Source organism: Anguilla rostrata, chromosome 2 (genome assembly GCF_018555375.3).
Source record: "Anguilla rostrata isolate EN2019 chromosome 2, ASM1855537v3, whole genome shotgun sequence".
Lineage (NCBI taxonomy): Eukaryota > Metazoa > Chordata > Actinopteri > Anguilliformes > Anguillidae > Anguilla > Anguilla rostrata.
In genome coordinates, this window is record NC_057934.1 from 55141993 (window position 1) to 55160396 (window position 18404).

Below are 18404 nucleotides of genomic sequence, written 5' to 3' on the forward strand. Positions count from 1 at the left end.
TAATCATTGAACTTTATTGTCACATCTATACTCGCTGCTGAAGTTACATGTTAATATTGCACATCTAACCCAAAGCAAAAGGGCACCATATCTATAAGACTCCAAGACCTGAAGAAGAAAAAAAGTGGATTTGCGATGCAGGAGGAAAGCGAGAAGAGTAGGTAATAAAGGGAACTATCAGAGAAGGCTGTGAATATTTGGCAGCCACTCATAGACACTGATTCATAAGGTGACTCAGCTGACCTTTCAGCTCTCTCCGCTTTAACACCACCTTATCATTTTGCACAATAGCCTCCTCAGTGGCTTAAAAAACACCCCCCGAGCTCATCACTTTCCATTGTAAATGTGGTCATAGAAAGCAGGAACTTGGAAAATGAGAAGCCTCCATAAAGTTTTAAACTGACTAAAAGGTAATAGTTGTTTTATTTCCAGAAAGCAAAATAATGAACTTGGCTGGTGTGAATGAAAGACAGAATCTGGGTATTCATTGCATATTGATCAAAACTTGGGTTTCACAAGAGTGTGTGTGTGTGTGTGTGTGTGTTATATAACTCTATGTTATATAACTCTATTTGGGGGAGGAATGGTTAAAGGTACTCAGAAAACACAACCCGGGGCTCTAATCATCCAATTATTGCATGTGATTGCACCTGCTTTCGTATGGAGTTCAGTGGTTTACACAGGACAGAAGCCAATGCAGGATGGTAAGAGAAAAAGAATATACAGTGTAGTACTTAAGCATTTTGACTTTTATTTATTTATTTATTTGGTTCTGACAGTCTGCACTTTAACCATATTCATTGTTTCATTTCAAATCCAATGTTCTGGCACACAGCCAAAATAACCAAAAATTTCACTGTCCAAATACTTACAGACTGCACTGAAAGTGAACCAATAGTACATGATATAATCTTGACCCCTATAAAATAGTCCACAAAGGAAAGCTCTATTACAACTGGCTTATACTTTCAACCTACTAACTGCTCTCTTCCCCACATTGAGCATTCACTTTGAATATTCTTTTATTTTGATCCATTTCTCACCTTATTTCCAACTCTTTCACCACCCAGGAGGCTTAGACAATCATAAAAAATACAAAAAAATGACAAAAAATAATAATGATGATAATAAATTAACTAGGCAACCTAATTTCTAATTGGTTGTTTGGGCAACAGAAAACTTAGAGACAGACTGGGATCTGCTGTCACTTTATTTCGAATAGCCTCCATCACTTGGGAGAGACTAACGCTAGCTCACAGCGCAAAAAAAAAAAAAAAAAAGAATAATACAGTTTAAGGTACAAGTTTAATTTGGGTTACACGTTTATAATTAAATCTGTGCATTTTCTGAATGTTGTGTTGTTATTCTGTCTTTAATATTGCTAGTGTATTGAGGAGCTCTACTAGAGGCGGTTTTATGCAATGTTGCTAGATATATTGCTAGCTAATTGTCAGCTTTAAAGCTGTTTTTTTCCTTTCTTTTTTCATTCTCTGGGCCCCTGGTTTCTTCTTTTTTTGGTGGCTGTTTCCCAACTTGCTTTATATTACTTTCTTGATGTAATAATAATAGTAATAATAATAATAATAATAATAATAATAATAATAAACATGGCCTATGTCTGGTGTTAACTGCCCCGCCCCCCCAGCCCCAGCCCCAGCCCCACCCCCCAACCAAAGTGGGCTACCACAGGGGCTACACCAGGCTCACATGGATTACAAGGTGCCTGTAGCAGAACATTTGTTTGTCTGACAATCAGTTTTCTCTCTGTGCTCACATGCATTTCTAAATATTTAACGACAGCCGAAAGCTAGAATTCTGGCATATATTTTATCAGGTTGTGCAAATATCTGTTGAAGCATATTTTGTTTTAGTACAATTTAAGAGGATGTCAGTTAAAAAATACTTCCAGCGTGAAGTTTCTTTAAATAGCTGGGAGGTCATTTAGAACATGACAGACTGGGGTTTTATGTGTGGCTTGCACAGAGAACCATAGAACCCACTAAAGAAATGAGAACAGGAGTTTTTGAGTTTTTTTGTCAAAGTCTTGCTTACCTGAGGGCAGAAAAGACAAAAAAGGAGAACTAGCTTTGAGGAATGATAGATAACCTTATAAATATTTGATAACAATGAAGGTGCGAAAGGAATCAGAAAAGCTATGGGCATCCATAGTCTGGTGTGACCTCAAATGTAAAAAATAAAACAAACAAAAAAACCCAACAATTTTCAATACACGGACAAAGCCTGTCCAGAACATATTTTTAAGATTTTGTAATTTTGTAATAATGTCCACATACTGTAATTTGCAAGAATGTTTCCAAAAACTTGCTTTAGTACATGTGTATCATCTTGTAATTAGGGTGGTTTATTTCATCTAAATAAGACAAGCCTAGGACTGCCTGTTTTAGGTCATCTGAAATCCAGCTGGATTCTTGCCTTTGCTTCTGATAAACAACTGATTATATTTAATAAAATATAAATGTATTTACTGTAATTTAATATTGCTAAGTCTTGCCATGATGTTGTTTCTTAGAACCCACTTACAGGGTTATGCAAGTTAATAGATATATTTTCTACTTAACAGTTAAATCATCCATGGACATATATTCAACACAAACCAAATTTAGTTTGCTAAATTTGATTTGTGAAAAAAAATCACAGTTGACATTTTCATTCTTTCAACATATGCACAAATATGCTATTTTTTCAGTCATGGCCCTGCTCTCTGTGTGAGTTTTATCACTACATTGTTTGCAACTTTCTTTCTTGAGCAGCAGAAATGTGCCACTTGTCTCTTTTGACTCATCAAAAAGACATTGTCATTTGTGCAACAGAGCAATCCTCAGTTTGAATATGAATTATATTTAAAATGCAAGAAAAAATTTGACCAGGAATACATGAAGTCTTAGCCTCTGATGGGTACATTAATTCTGAACTTTGGAACACTTCCAAAATACCATCTGCACACACTGCGTCACTGGCCTGCCAGTAAAAAACAGTCTGGATGGTACAATATCACAGGTGACCAATTAACACTTAAATATACCCTCTTGCACAGCTAGAAAGGCCAATGAAGGAAAGAGAATTAAATTAAATTGGTATCTGAATGCCCAACTACTCAATAATTCCCAGTGTGAACTTTCTGCTACCTGCGACAATCTACAATTCTCATTAAAATGCAAAAGCGGTTATCTGTAAGGCCCTTGTTTTACGCGTTTTCATTGTGAGCCCCGACTAACAGAAACACATTTTCTTGAGGTTTAACAGCACAAAGTGGTATCTTCCCACTGATACTGGGCTAGACCTACCCTGACTCATTATTTCACCTGACTTTGCAGTCACATTGGGAAGTAATGTCTGCAGGTACACTTCATTACACCTTCAGGACTGCCTGAACAAACAACAGACCCATCTTGCATAAGTGGACTGACAAAGCCACTAATTGCAAGCGCAAATGATTGGAACCATCTCTGTGAAGTGACATCTTTCTGAATGTGGATATTTTACTTAGTGGCGATGCATTGCAGTACATTTTTTGTCTTGGAATAGAAGGCAATGTACACCAACCATTGTATTCTCACAAATAGTTCAAGCTATCAGCAAAAGGTAGTACAAATTTGCACCAACAGTACAAATTTTACATTTTGGTGGAAGTAGTATATCTTTAAAATTCAAATGCCTTTTGTAATTTTATTTATTGTAAATCCTTAACTATGGAAGCCCTGAATGGCAAGGTGATTTTTTTTTTTTTTGCAGTAAAAGTATTCCAAAAACATACATACAAGAAACTTTTTGGCTGACTTTTACCGGATTTTTATTTTTTTTTACCTTGCCTTTCAGGGCCTCAGCTGACAGTCATTTGTACAACATAGTGCTGGCACTGGAGCAGGATGCCCGTAGCCTACAAAAGAATCATGAAAACAACCCAACTTGGCTTTATTTGCGAAAGAACACTTAATTAGGCTATGCCTATCATCAGATTTAATTAGTGTGAGAATGAGAATGGTATGGGGCACATTTCACAAAGGCCATTGAAGATTTGAACAAAATTTAAGACTAGAATAAATAAAAGGTTTCCTTAACCTTATAATATAATATATAAAAAAATATGTCATGGTGCTGTGATGGCGGGGGACAGTTTACAAAATCCACTGTAACAGTCTACCCTAGCCGGGGCTTACCATAGACACGGTGCATTGAAAAAATCTATTTTTATTTAGTCTTCACACTGCTATTTTTTTAAATAAAAAAAAAAACTCAAAACCAAGCTTGGATTTTGTTCTTGAAAGATCAGTCAAAGCATGCTGTTATTGGTGTATGCCAGAACACCATCCATGGTGCCGAAGATGCAAGAGCCCCAGAGGACTCAAAGTAAGCTTGTCAAAACACTTGATTTAAACCTTTAATCTACCGATGCAATTTTTCATAGCCTATTGCTTCACCAATTCAATTGACAAGGACAAAACCTGACAATTATAGAAATGTATTCATCCTATAATTGGATCCTATTATTCTCAGAAATAAATAGCACATGTTTTTGCCTGAATTTTACCACAATTGTTTTTTTTCACCTTGCCTTTCAGGGCTTCTGTACTTAATATAAACTACAACAGAACTACAGCATAATAAACTACAGGGTTTAAAAATTATTCATATAACAGTTCAGAAGATATTTTGAACAGTGTATTCAAAATATCACATTTATAGTGTCGAACCATCTCAATTTGCAATTTGTGGATCAAACAAAATGAATAACTGCTGCAATATTAAATGATAATTGGTTTGTGTATGATGTGAGATTCAAATATGGCTGTAATTAAAATGATTACTTGATCAATCAATTAACCAATATTAATTTATCAATTTTTCTGAATTAAAGCAGTTCTACAAAGATAAGTGGACTAAAATTCCTCCACAGTGATGTGAAAGACTAATATCCAATTATAGTAATGTGTTTGGTTGCAGTTATTGCTGCTAAAGGTGGTGCAACCATTATTTATGTTATTAAGTTTAAGGGGTTCAATTACATATACAGTACACATGGGCACATACGGGTGTTTTATAACTTTTTGCATTTGCATTTTGGATTTATTCTTGTTCCCTTTCACCAATATAACATTTTGTCTAAAGATCTGAAATCATTCAGTGTGACAAATATGAAATAATAGAGGAAATCAGGAAGGGGCAAATAAATGTTTCACGGTGCTGTAACTTAAGAAATAAAGAAGTAAGACAGCATTTGCTGCTGATGCTGAGGTGCATCAATGTGATGAAAGCCTTCAGCAAGGTTGATCAATGTCCTACAGACTATTATTGATGGTCTGGGTGAACAATGGTCGATATGTGGATCACAGCTATTGAAAGTGGAGTTAACACTGAACTCTGCAGAACATGTGACGGACTGGTTTTGACAGTGGGTGCTGATGAAGTGTGTGCAGATGGTCATTACTGACATTAGGGTTAACACTGATCAGCATGCTAATAACTGAATCCATTAGCAGGGTTAGCACTGATCAGTATGTTAATAACTGAATCAAATAGCAGGGTTGACACTGATCAGTGCTTTAATAACTGGATCTAGCCTCTGGGTTATCACTGATCAGCATCTAGACAGAATCCCACAAGTTTAAGACCGACCACTATGTAAATAACTTTCTAACAGCAGGGTTAATGCTGATCAGTGTGAATAACTGGTTGCAACAGGAGGGTTAGCACTGATCAGTGTGTGAATGACAGTTGTTATGATAGTGGTGTTAACAGTAATAAGTGTGTGGATCAGTTATCCACTTACTGATCATACCAAAAATGTCATCCACACATGCTACTTGCCATTCAAGATGTATTTAGCATTTCAGCGTTAGCTAACACTAATAACGAGAGATCCTCTGGGGTCAAAGTTGAGGTTAATACTGATCATTGACATGATCATCTGATATTCAAGGTGGGGTTAACATCGAACACAATGTGATCGCCTAGTAGTCTGCCAGGTTGACTCTAAAAAATGTTGATACTGGGCTAAAAAAGTATCAGCTTAATGGCAGTCATGAAATGATGCCTGCAAACAAACGGAATTTCTATTCTTATAACTCATATGACTGTGGAAAAAGTGAGGGGAGGGTGCTCTCAGGAAGTAATATTCTGTGATATTTGCTTATTCATTTATTAAGTGCTTTTATCTAAGTGCTTACAGTATATACCTAAATGGTACATCAATAGAACTCTCTGGCTGACATATCCGCCTTTCCAAGATGGGGCTGTGCCTAATGCATGCACTTTGAGCATCTGACCATCTTTTTCTTACGAAACATCAATGGCTTCCTCTCGATAATATGAGTAAATGGAGAAAAGGGGCTTTGAACTGAATGAACTGCCCTGCAAAATATATCAATGTTTGCCCAGCCGCCACACAAATCCACAATTCCCACTGAGACACAGAGGATAGCCGTGATGGTAATCTAGTTTCATTTCTTTGTGTTTAAACGTAAAAATAATTAAGTAGCATTCACACAAGCAGTACTTGAAGAGGGAGGTGGGACTTACTGTATGTCACATCTTGGAACCAAAGAGGCATCTGACTCATAACTTTGTGGTTTTCTACAAAGACAGTATTGACGCCAGTACTGGGAAGAGTGTGGACATCACTCCTAGGGCGCCTGGGACCTATTCTGCGTCAGTCTCACTACTGTCACACCTCCAACCTTCCCCTCACAAAGCAGCACATTAAAGTAGGAAAGTGAAGGAACAAAATCTTTTCACCATTGTTTGTTCTGAAGAACAAACCTGTAACCTTCAATGTCAGCTTGTTCCTGTGAAGTTTTTGACCTGCTACATTAGATTAGAATGCCGTTTTTAAAATATATTCTCAGTTAAGCACATGGCTTGGGAGTGACTGCTATACAATCTGAACTTGGACTGCATGTGTGCATACATAGACAATTTTAGAACTGGTAGTGTAGTCTGCATCTGTGTTGCATCAAATATTAGACCAGGTGGGTGAGCATTCCTACATAGGAGTGTGTGTATGTATGTCTGCATATACTATGTACAGTGAGCTCCATAATTTTGGGGACAAAGACATTTTTTCTTGATTTGGCTCTGTGCCAAAAATGTATAAATACCCTTTTAAAAAAGCTGAGAACCTGCCCTTGTGAATTGTTTGATTAAAAATTGCGTACAAAGCCAAAACAAGAGAGACTATGTCCCAGTCCCAAAGATTATGGAGCTCACTGTATATGTGTGGATGTGCTTGTTTGTGTGTGCTAAACACACAGCATTACATGTGTGAGTGACTTTGAGGATGCAGCAGCAGCTTGTGCTGCTGGCCAGACTCCAGCTTTAATATAAATCATGTTTTGGCTTGGGCTGCACAGATCTCCACAGCACATGCCAGGGTTTCTGCCAACCACAAGCCAGCTGTTCCTACCCACTCCCTTCTGGATGCACACAGTGCTGCTACTGATGGGCCAGTCGCCAGGGAGCCACTACTGTCATGTGCTGGATTTGGAGTCAAACACTGTTTGGCTTTCATAATGGGACACAAGTGCACTAGACACTGTTTTGCAACTTGCAGCTTAGAGGTTTCCTTCATGTCAGTCTGATTAATCTAACGCTGTCAAGTAATCTAGTCTGTTGCCTTCAGACCAAAGATGTATGCATGTTCAGCATGCCCAGTGCTCTTCAGAATGCACATTTATAGATAGCAGAAGATGGAGGGGGAGGGTTTGACAGACCAGAGCTGATACAAGCTGTGGACTAGAGATGGTAGGATCATTTTCGCGTTTCCAAAATGCATGAAAATATTAAAACCACATCATTGAAGAAAATCCTTTCAGTAACTGATTCTTAACCCATAAAAAAGACAGTATGTGTTTCCTCCTCTACTCTTCTTCCACACTGTACAGGATTATGGATTTAGCTTTTGAATAAGGATTAATGAGTGAGGAATGAAAAAGATTAAAGACCTGCCGATCCCAATACTGCACCGAGAAAACCTTAGACTTACATGGAACAAAGAGGCAGAGAACAAAAGGGTATTTCTAGAGGGAAAAAAAACGTATCCATCTTCTTTTAAGTTTTCCCTTAATCTTGGAAAAAGCAGAATAAGATCCCAAAAGCCTGCTGGGAAACTAAGGTTTCAATGCTGTGGAAGAATTTTAGAGCTCTAATAATGTCTGCTGGCATGGTCCTTCTGTGATTAGCAGCCATGCTAGTGGGGTGTGCTTGTGTGGGATTGAGCAGTCGATGATTCAAGGGAGGTTAGGGGGTGCTTGGATCATCAGCAGTTTAGAGATGGATACAGCTGAAATACCTGGTATCGGCATTGAGTGGTCAGACTATTGAATGAAGACAACAAAATCAATGTGCTGCAATCCATCATTAATTTATGAAATGGTGCTACTGTGAAATGTTCCTAAGCTTGACAGAAAGGTCACAGAAGTCTATGTTCATTCTCAAATCTACAGTATGCAGAAACACACCTTTATTTTTGACTGATTGAGTTCACAGTGGACTGATACTTCTAGACATAGGCTACATTAGAGACAGTCATTTTCTCCATTGTACTTGAAGACAAGTACGTGAACCTCATCTTTATGCAGCTTTTTTGCGTCCGCAAGATTGATTTTAACAGCAAAAGAAATGGAATCAGGACTTTTCTCAAACTCATACAAGGGAGTGATTGCTTTGGTGAACCCAGGTAACGTGATTCACCCGGGAGTATGGCATGTAGATGCGGCAGGAATTAAAGGGATGGCATATAAAATAAATAAATAAGTAAAATGAATAATAAATTGAAAATGAAGTTCTAGAGCTCTGTCTTACACTCAACACAAAGCTGTGGTAACCCAAATGCAAGTGTCTTGGCTAGTTTCAAACCGACCACAATTGTCATTTTCCTGAGCCTACATGGGTGGGTTGGTCTTAAAATGAGGTGTGGTCAGGTGCATTGCTGATGTGTGCCTATAAATATATATGTGCCTGCATAGGCGAGTGTGCAAATTATGTAAACCCTCCTGTCTGTTACACACACAAACATGCACAAATATATCAAGATTACAATGTGAAATATTAGGCTATTATGTATATAAAAAATACATTAATGTTAGAATGTTTGAATATGCTAACATTAGCTAGCCACTGCTGGATTACTACTGATTTTCTCACAGGTTACTATATCGGGAGTTCGGATGCCCTCTCACTCTTAACGAGTTCAGATTATGACTACTGTTGACCAATCTACTACCTCCTGATTGGCCAACAGGAATTGAAACACAAAATCAACTTGCACAAGCGCTCACCCTGGAAAATGCAAGCCAACTGCGCCCAAATTGTTTTGATGGGTCAAAAATAAATTGGGAGCCTGTAAACCATTCAGATCAGTTTGGAATGGTATCTCATACCGTTGCGAGTTGTGACGTTAAGACTTTTTTTTTTACATTAACTGGGCAGTTGTCTTGGCACAACACAACATAATCCTCAAGCGTTTACATACTGTGATTGGTAATGTGGGTGTCAGCGAAAAAATGTCTTAAAATGTGATTGGCTGGACTAAACTCAGTGGGGAAAAAAAAAAAACCTGTTCGTGGATAAAACTTTTTTTTTTTTTTTTGCAAATCGAGGATTGTCTCAAAAATCCACAAATAAATGCAAGCAACGGGTGATGTGAACTAGCTGCATTTATTCATGGATCGGCAACCTTTATTTGTGGATCAGTTACATTTATTTGAGTATCAGCTGCATTTATTTGTAAATCAGCCAATTTATTCATACATAAGCTGCATTTATTTGTGGATCAGTTGCATTTATTTATTTTTGAGACAAGAATACCCCCATACTCTCCAGTGCCAAACATTCATTAACACTGAAAAGTAAGTGACATTTTAAGCCTAGTGGCTCTTCTTCAGACTTACAAAATACGAAGTACCACACCCTTACATACCTATCCGATGTTCTCTGTTGTTGTGAGTTGGAAACACATTTAAACACATTCTTTCATCTGCAGGCAATTTAAAGAGATGTTCATGTCAAGCTGCAACCTTGCATTGCTTCACCTTGAGTTTTTGAAACAGACAGACAAACTGCGTTAAATGATTTATTTTCCTAGAAGAAACTCCTATCCAGGGTAACCTGCCTTTCATTTTTACATCTTATTCATTTACACAGCTCAGTATTTATTTGCCCCAGGGTACAAAGGCACAGTACCACCTAAAAACAAAACCTGTAACTTTCTGGTCAGAAGCTCTGTTGATTAAAGACCACACTGCCCTGCTGCATTAAATTGCTTCTCTTTAACGACTGTGCTGTTTTCTTCTTTGGACAGAAATGTTCCAAATAGTGGTATTACTTTTGTAAGATTGCTTCATTACTGCTTACTGGACTGCTATTTTGGCAAGGCAACACAAAAGGTCTTATTTATATATTTATTGTTAAAAAAAAAAAAATCATTTCCTGAAGCCTCTTGCTATAAATCATAAAACAATTTTGAAATAGGTTCCCAATGGAGTATAAATTCAACCAGTACCCCCCCCAAAAAAAAAAAAAAAAATATAATGAAAGAAAAAAAAACAAGAATGCCTACCTGTAAAGGGGATAAAGCCCATTTTTTTCTGGTAAGTTTTTTTGTCATAATCTGGAACACGATAAACTGTAACCTCAACTGAGGCATTTCACAAGCAACAATGTCCCAATAAAGGATTCTGAGGTGGCAACCTCCATTCCAAAATGAAACAAGTGCTGACTTTGATGGACACTAATGGTAAAATATGAAGTTTGTTTGTAAGTGGAGCTGGGCATGGAGCTGCCTCTATAATACTCCATTAATGCAATACCCAGGGAGTGCCATGTCCATGAGTGCAGCTCTTCTGTTCAATATCAGCCTGTTAGAGATTTGTGATTTAGCCTGGAGCACTCTGAGCCGCTCACGGATCTTCTCTTGCTCCAGGGCATATCACATTAATTAGCTATCAAGTGATTTTACAGTTAGTTCCTGTGCCTTCCCTTGCATGTTTTATTCAGCTTGTTGAAATAACATTACAAAAGCATAAAGGATTCATACCAGACAAAACAGGAGAACTCAATGTTAAATTAAAGCACCTTGACATTATTATGATTTCCTCCTATCCACAATCTACAATTTATGAATGGACAAGTTCGTTCTTTAATGCCATTCATATTCTGTAATGAAATTAGCTCAAGTCACAAATTTGTAATCAAGTGTTTTTTTATTTTTTTATTGTGTTTTTATTGTTTGTTTTTGGCAAACTGTTGATGCTGAGCTTTTAATTGAAAAAAGAGAGAAGCAATTCATGAGAAGAATGATGGCAGAACTTTACTTCACATCTATGAAACCACTTTAAAAATTGCTTTCTAAAGCAAAGCGCAGGACTGTTTTTCCTATTTTAATCCTAATTGATAGTTGTTCACACAATTTCAGATATGAAATATTGTAAAAGTTTCCTTGTGTTTCTGCAAGGGTCTTCTGGTCTCACCATGAGTCAAAATAAACATACTACTGTTAATATTCATCATTGTGCAATTACATGAGAAACGGCAAACAGTCTTAACAATTCCATGCAAGTCTCAAATGAACAATTTCAAATAATGCCATGTAATTTTACCTCATATTCCTTTAATTCACAACTAACTTGATGATAATGATGTGCTAAAATCATCAGTCTTCTCTTGCAACAAACAATAAAAAAATCACTCAGTTCAGTTGCTTGACAAATAGCATGTGTCTAAAACAAATATCATGGCAAAATAAAAAAACCTATAACATATTGACATAACCTTTGCTGAACAAGGGTTGTGATATGTTCCAATGAGCACCAGAAAGAGATAGATCTCTTAGTCTTCTACAACGTGGCATACTATTTTGTAAACCAATATTAAGATTAATAATTTTGGATGACAACCTGGCATGTATAAACACACAACGGCTACATCCATGGCTTTACGTGTAATAAACATTAAAAATAAAAATTATGGCTGCTGGGTGGCTCATCGGTTAAAGCAGGAATACTCAAATTTGGCCCTTGAGGCCAGTAGTACTGCTAGTTTTATTTTCTACCAGATAGTTAATGGCTTGATTAATGCCACTGATTGGCCAGAGATTTAACTCACAGCAGTCCTAATTAGATACCCTGTTGTGGTGCATGGATGAGCCCCATCTATGGGGAGAACACACTTCATTGACTGTGATGGAAAGATCCAAGCTATTTGAGACAAACCCAGAGAAATTAAAAGATAATCCTTATTTAATATCAGTAATTTTGGACCACTTTGTGGTGAGTCTTAGGTCAACAAAATTTAGGTCAACAAGAATAGTTCAGGTCAACAAGAGCTTTAGACTGTGGTTAGAGAAATTACAGGCTTCTGGATGATGAAGCAAATTTCCTGTTTTCAATCTTATTTCCATTCGTCTGGTGAGCCTGGAGCACTACAATATTTTCCCCATGTTGGTGGTAAAGTAAACTATCGCTATATTCCTAAAATTGAGATGGCATTGTTTCAAGTTCATTATTTTTGATGCCCCAAACTTGATTATATTGTGCAAGGTTAATGAGATGATCCTCAAAATTTTTAATATGTTTACCAACTGCATCTCTGTTATGGACATTGCTCATTTTTAAGTACTTCATTTTCTCATGCCATATTAAGTACTTCCCAGAAAGTCAGGTGCACTTGCATCTTGGCGGATTGCTATTATAATGGCGGATTTGCCAAGTAATTCTGATAAATATTACATATAAATATAACAATTATGACATGTATTTTTTTTAAAATATTGCGCGTTGTGCACCTGCCTATGTAGGCACATATTCCTATGCGCCCTTAAGATAACAGTAAAATACTGTGCCATTGACTTAAGACCAGGTTTTTTTTTGGCCAATCGCGCAATCGCTTTCCGCTTTTTTAATCGCAATGCGCCAACAATGCGCCTGACCACACCTCATTTTAAGACCAATACGCCCATGGGCACTCAGATGGGCACAAGTACATTTGCCATTTAAATAACGCGGGCGCTGGACGGAAAAATGACAACTGCGTTGGTCTGAAACTAGCAAAGACACTTGCGTTGCGCTTGGCGCCGCTTTGCACCGGGTGTAAGATTAAGCCCTCTATTTGTTTTCATAAGAAAAAAAACAAACATTTTTGGGATTTGAATCCACCACCTAACATATGTATTGAACCATTTCATAGAAAACCGTGTTTTCATAGTCTGAATGTGAATGTCAATATAATATGCACATTTCCATGAAATATTGATGTTTAATATATCAAAATTATGCTATAAGCCAATACGCAGAAAGCTTCTGTTGAAATAAGGCATAGGAAGGAAAGCATGTGGCGTGTTGTTCAGGTTCAGGCAATGAGATTTTTCTGTGCAGGCGGAAGAGCATTCCATTATCACATCAGGAGGAGGAACCGGGTTCTCATTGGTGTCCCCTTGTAATCGTCCTGCATCCAATTTTAAAAGATAAATCAGTCTGTCATATTAGTGATGCTGTACTTTTTACCTCCTCTGCCTCATTAAGATCCTTTTGTAGTTCTATGTTACATGGGCATATGGAATTCAGCTCATCAATAACAATAATACATAAGACCTATACAAATGCCTCCCTTATGAAATGTCTCACTCCCTCAATCTTTACAAAACGAGGAAAATGTAAAGTGAGTATGACGTTCTCAAAGGAACCATTATGCTCCATTTTCACTACAGTTGGTTCCATTTAAATTTATCCATTTCACTGCTCTGTGGTGGCAATTGAATCCTGGCTTTTTCTGGTAAATGCAGAAACAATTTACTTTTGCATGCTTGAATATGGATGGTTTGGCATTTCACAGAGCAAGGCTTCTTTTTTTCGCAACACAAGATATGTGACTTAGTAATTTAGCACTCACAGGCTCCCACATGGAAAAGTCGCAAGGTGTGAACTGCCTGGGATTGAAGTGTGTTGCAGCTAGACGCAAGCCGCGACGCTCTGTTTGTGTGAAAATGCCCTTGACAAGCAAACGGCCACCAGCTATTTGGCTGCGCCGTGATTTGATGTGATGTAATGAAATGAGATGGGAATACTGGCAGGACACTTCAAGTCCATTTTCCCCAGGCTCCCCAATACCCCACAGCATAGATAATCACTGGAATTACCCCTTATTTCTCTGCAATTAATGGGATTGTGAAAATCACAGCAAAGTGCAGGGGCTGTGACCCGGGTGCCCTGGCAAAATTTTGTGACAAGCCTTTCTCAATCACTGCACCAAATCATCCCCTGCGGATGACTGGCTTGTGCCCCCATGTCCATCACACTAAACGTTCTATTAGAGTTAATTTTCCATCATGAGTCAAATAAAGGTCAAATAAAGCAAATACACAAACTCTATAGAGACCTTCACTTCTCTTGTCACTTCCTAGATGATTTGCAGTAATTAGGAATATAGTCTTTTGCTAACTTTTCTTTTTGCGCAAAAGTGCACCTGCTGCCTCAGTGTATCAAGTTGTCTGTAGAACTTCCCAATAGCTGACAATATACTTTGTATTAATTCTTCATCCACTCATCTTCTTCAGTGTGCATAATCTTATTATGCCGTATAAAGGTTAAGAGTCTTCTTTCACCTATATTTTTTAATTGCAATTTCACGGTGAGTGCATATGACATTTAGCAACCTTGCAGAAGTGGACAAAGATTATTGAAGGGGAAGGGCTGGGGTATGCTTTGGTAATGAACATATTGCATCACTCTGTGCCACTGTCAGAACATAAGAAAGCCAAAACAGGTCCTTAGTGCTAGAGGTATTACCTTTCTCTTACCTAACTCTCCCACATCAGGAGATAAGCAACCAACAGGGATATTGTTTCTACATCTTTCCATTGAAAGGTTTCAGTGGCAAAATGGGATTTTTTGGAATTTAGATTTTATCACTGTAATAAGTACAACTATCAAAAAAGTATATACATTAAACACTGTTACGGAAGGTTTCAGAGACAGACTCAGTAACACAACTCAGGACAGCAGGTAATTTGAAATTCCAAAAAAACTTGATGGGAATGAAACAAACAGGAATGAAACATGGGAGAATCTCTCAAGGGAGCAGAACTGCAGCATAAATGCAGGTGAACACAAGGAAGCACATGCAAAGACAAAGCAAAGACAGATGAGACTAGGCACCAAAATACTCAAGACAACAGGTGCGAACACAGCACTAAATGAGGACACACGTGTGAATGAGAACAGAACCAATAGTAGTCGCCTTTGATTTATACATTGTGATCTCTACCTGACCTAATAACAATACTAATAATACTAACACAGCAACTACTACGACTACTGCTACTACTACTTCTGCTACAACGACTGCTACTGCTACTACTACTTAATAAACACATATTTTTTTCTTCCTAAGACACACAGTTTAAGCACAGCAATCACCTACATTAACTCACCATACAAACCCAAAGTCTATGTGCCAAAAAATGACTGTGACATAACTACTTGCATCACACCGAGGTAGCTTCAATTCCATTTCAGTTCAGTCAAGTTAGGAAATGAACTGTGATTGCAATGATCTATGGTGATTTTTAAATTCATGAAATGGATTTAAATTCAGTTCTTGAATTGACAGACTTCAAATAAGATTGACCCCAACCATAGCGTCGTTCCATACCATACTCAGAATTTTTTACCCTGAACAAGATAGGCCTTCCACGTAATTGTTGTAAATATGTGTAAATTTCAACGCATGGAGTGAAATCAGATGTACTAGTGTAATGAAGACTTTGCTTTTATAGCTGTTCTTATCTTATTCCTATGGTACCACTAGTTTTTTTTTAGCTTTATGCTTTCACATTTTGTATTACCTGCCATTCTTAACCATCCCCTTGTTCTTGTAACTCTACACATACAGGCTTGTAAATCATTCTGGATAAGGAGTCTGCCAAATGAATAAAATAAAATAATAACTGCTTCACCAGTTTCTGAATTTAGTACATTCACTGCCTTTAAATTATTTCCACATCATATTAGAATTTCAATTTACAATTCTTGGCCATGCTTGTAGGATTACAAAAGTCTAAAGATTAAATAGAAAATTGAATACTTATTAAAATGACATTTTCCATCTCTTGAAGCCAGATACTGTATATTGAAATGATATGCTTGAAGACCCTAGTAATTGTGTTTTGAAGGAAGTACAGTAATGCTAATAGCCTCATCATATTATGGCACAATTATACAGAATGTTATGATAATTGGTTGACTTTGCAAATGACAACTAGGTAGAGCTCCCATGAAATCTGATTTTATGATCTAAAGTTTAGAAAGCAACCCTAGGACCTGCTTGGCACACACTAGAAATCAGCTGGCGAGGCTCCATATTATAGAGCTTCAGTCGACTGCAGAAGAAGAGCCACATCTTTCATCTGTGTATCAGAGCCATAATTACAGTAAAAGATTGAGCTGAGGGATTAAGCAATTCATCATGAGCCCTGTCTTCTTTTTGATTCTGAACTTTTTCTTTCAATTCCCTGAAGTCACAGCCTTGGGGAAAGTGAAGTCTAATTGTCACATCGCAAAAAAATTTAAAAGAAAGAGAACAAGTGAAATCTCAAATGCCCTATGCAGGGGTGAAAAGTACATGTGGCTGGTCTCAAGGTTAGGGTTTTATATTACAGCACCAAGCCACAGCAGAAATGCACAAAAAAGGGATTTCATTGCAAAAGGCATGCATTGTTCTGAGAGGCCTTACAAATAACTGCTAAGTAATGAGAAGACTTAGTACTCAAGCCAAAGAAAGCGATCTTTAAAAAATGATGAAATATTAAGCATTTAAGCCAATACAACTTAAACAAGCCCATACTATGCCTTCCAAAATACCAAACAAGGGTACTAGTGAGAGGTATCAAGAACAAAGTGAGTGATATACAACAAGGAATGTGACACGAAAGTAACAAAAGCTTAAAATTATGTGGCCATAGCTATGGGTTGTCCCTACTAACCGTATCACCACAGCTAGTTTGCAACTACTAGTGCCTATGCCTCAATTCACTTGCCATTTGCTGCTGTAGCTATATATATATATGTATATAAACATTCTCTATTTATATTTATCATCACTATAAGTGATTGATTGTAACTATGATTTCACATACTTTCCAATAAATTACAATCATTTCAAAATTGACGAAAAATGAACTTTATTACAAAATTCTAATAAAACATATTAAGGATGTATGTATGTACACTACGCTTACCAATCAAACGTTACATTATATGATAATTACAATCAAACATGTAATCACATTACAGTCAGTTGCCATGTGGTCTGCTGTAATTACCTGAAATAGTTGTGCATGCATTAATTTTGTCACGAAGAACAAAGCATACAATTAACTTCTCCAGGATTGGTTTGACAGATGTCAATTTCAACAATCAGGGTCATGGTCGGGGTGGCATTGTGGTATAATGGTTAGGGAACTGGGCTTGTAGCTCAAAGGTCGCAGGTTAGATTACCTGCTGGGCTGCTGCTGTTGCCCCTTGTGCAAGCTGTACACATGGACTGTGTGTGAAAATGGAGTCACTGTGAATAAGACTGCTGAAATATGAAAGGTCCTCCCTGCTGTACTCTTGACAAGACATTCTTTTAAAAATTGTTATTCTTGCATTTAGGGTTACTCCTATGGGTGGCACTCTGGCATTCTGGCATCCTATATCCTTTGTCTCACAACATTTTTAATTGCAAATGAAAATTAATTAATGGTAAGCAGAATGAATTACAATGAAAACATTTAATGCTAGAGCTACAGCTACCCTGTGAAAACATTTAATATTTTTATAAACAGTATCTTTATAATTGCAATATATTATATAATTATAATTGCAAGATAGCTACACTATAAAATGTACAAAAGCACTGGCATGCACAGTCTTTCAAACAGATATTGCAAAAAGCTTCCTGTTGGTGCTTGAGAAAGTTTATTTAAAAATATACTGTATATTTGACCTTGTGCCCAATACAGCCTTGTGACATGCACAAATTGGTCTCGTAAGTCAATTTTCTGTCATTATTTTAGGATTGTTTTGCAAGCCAAAAATATCTCTGAAGGGTCACCTTGAGGGACATCTAGATCACTGAAACTGATTTTTCATTTGTCAAGCTGGAATGTCACTTGAGGGCATGTCTATATATTAAAAGCATCATGCTTATTTTGTACTGCTCAAAATAAATGTAAGAACCTCTAAATCTGGAAATAGGATACAAAATAGGGAATGGCATCCTAGGAAGCAACCATGAAAATTTGTGGTAATACTGTTGCCTTGCATCTTTACAGTGTCCGTCCATGTTGTGCAAGTCCATATTTATGGAACCGTTGTTGGTAAGCTGGAACTTTCATATCCTAGTTATCAGCTTAG

The 18404-nt window shown here is 37.2% G+C and overlaps 1 protein-coding gene and 1 long non-coding RNA gene across 5 annotated transcripts in view; one reads left to right on the plus strand and one right to left on the minus strand.

The window, feature by feature from the left end:
- The window catches only part of ca10a (carbonic anhydrase Xa), a 167986-nt gene that overhangs the window by 32863 nt on the left and 116719 nt on the right, over nt 1–18404 (minus strand). The gene's annotated exons all lie outside the window — the stretch shown is intronic.
- LOC135248500 (uncharacterized) overlaps nt 1–18404 on the plus strand; it is a 47210-nt gene that overhangs the window by 9933 nt on the left and 18873 nt on the right. Inside the window, exon 3 of one of the 2 annotated variants that reach the window (XR_010328443.1) lies at nt 7368–7810. The exons of the other annotated variant lie outside the window; for it this stretch is intronic. This is a non-coding gene — a long non-coding RNA (uncharacterized LOC135248500). Of the gene's footprint in view, nt 1–7367; nt 7811–18404 lie in introns of those variants that run through there. 2 annotated transcript variants of the gene reach the window in all.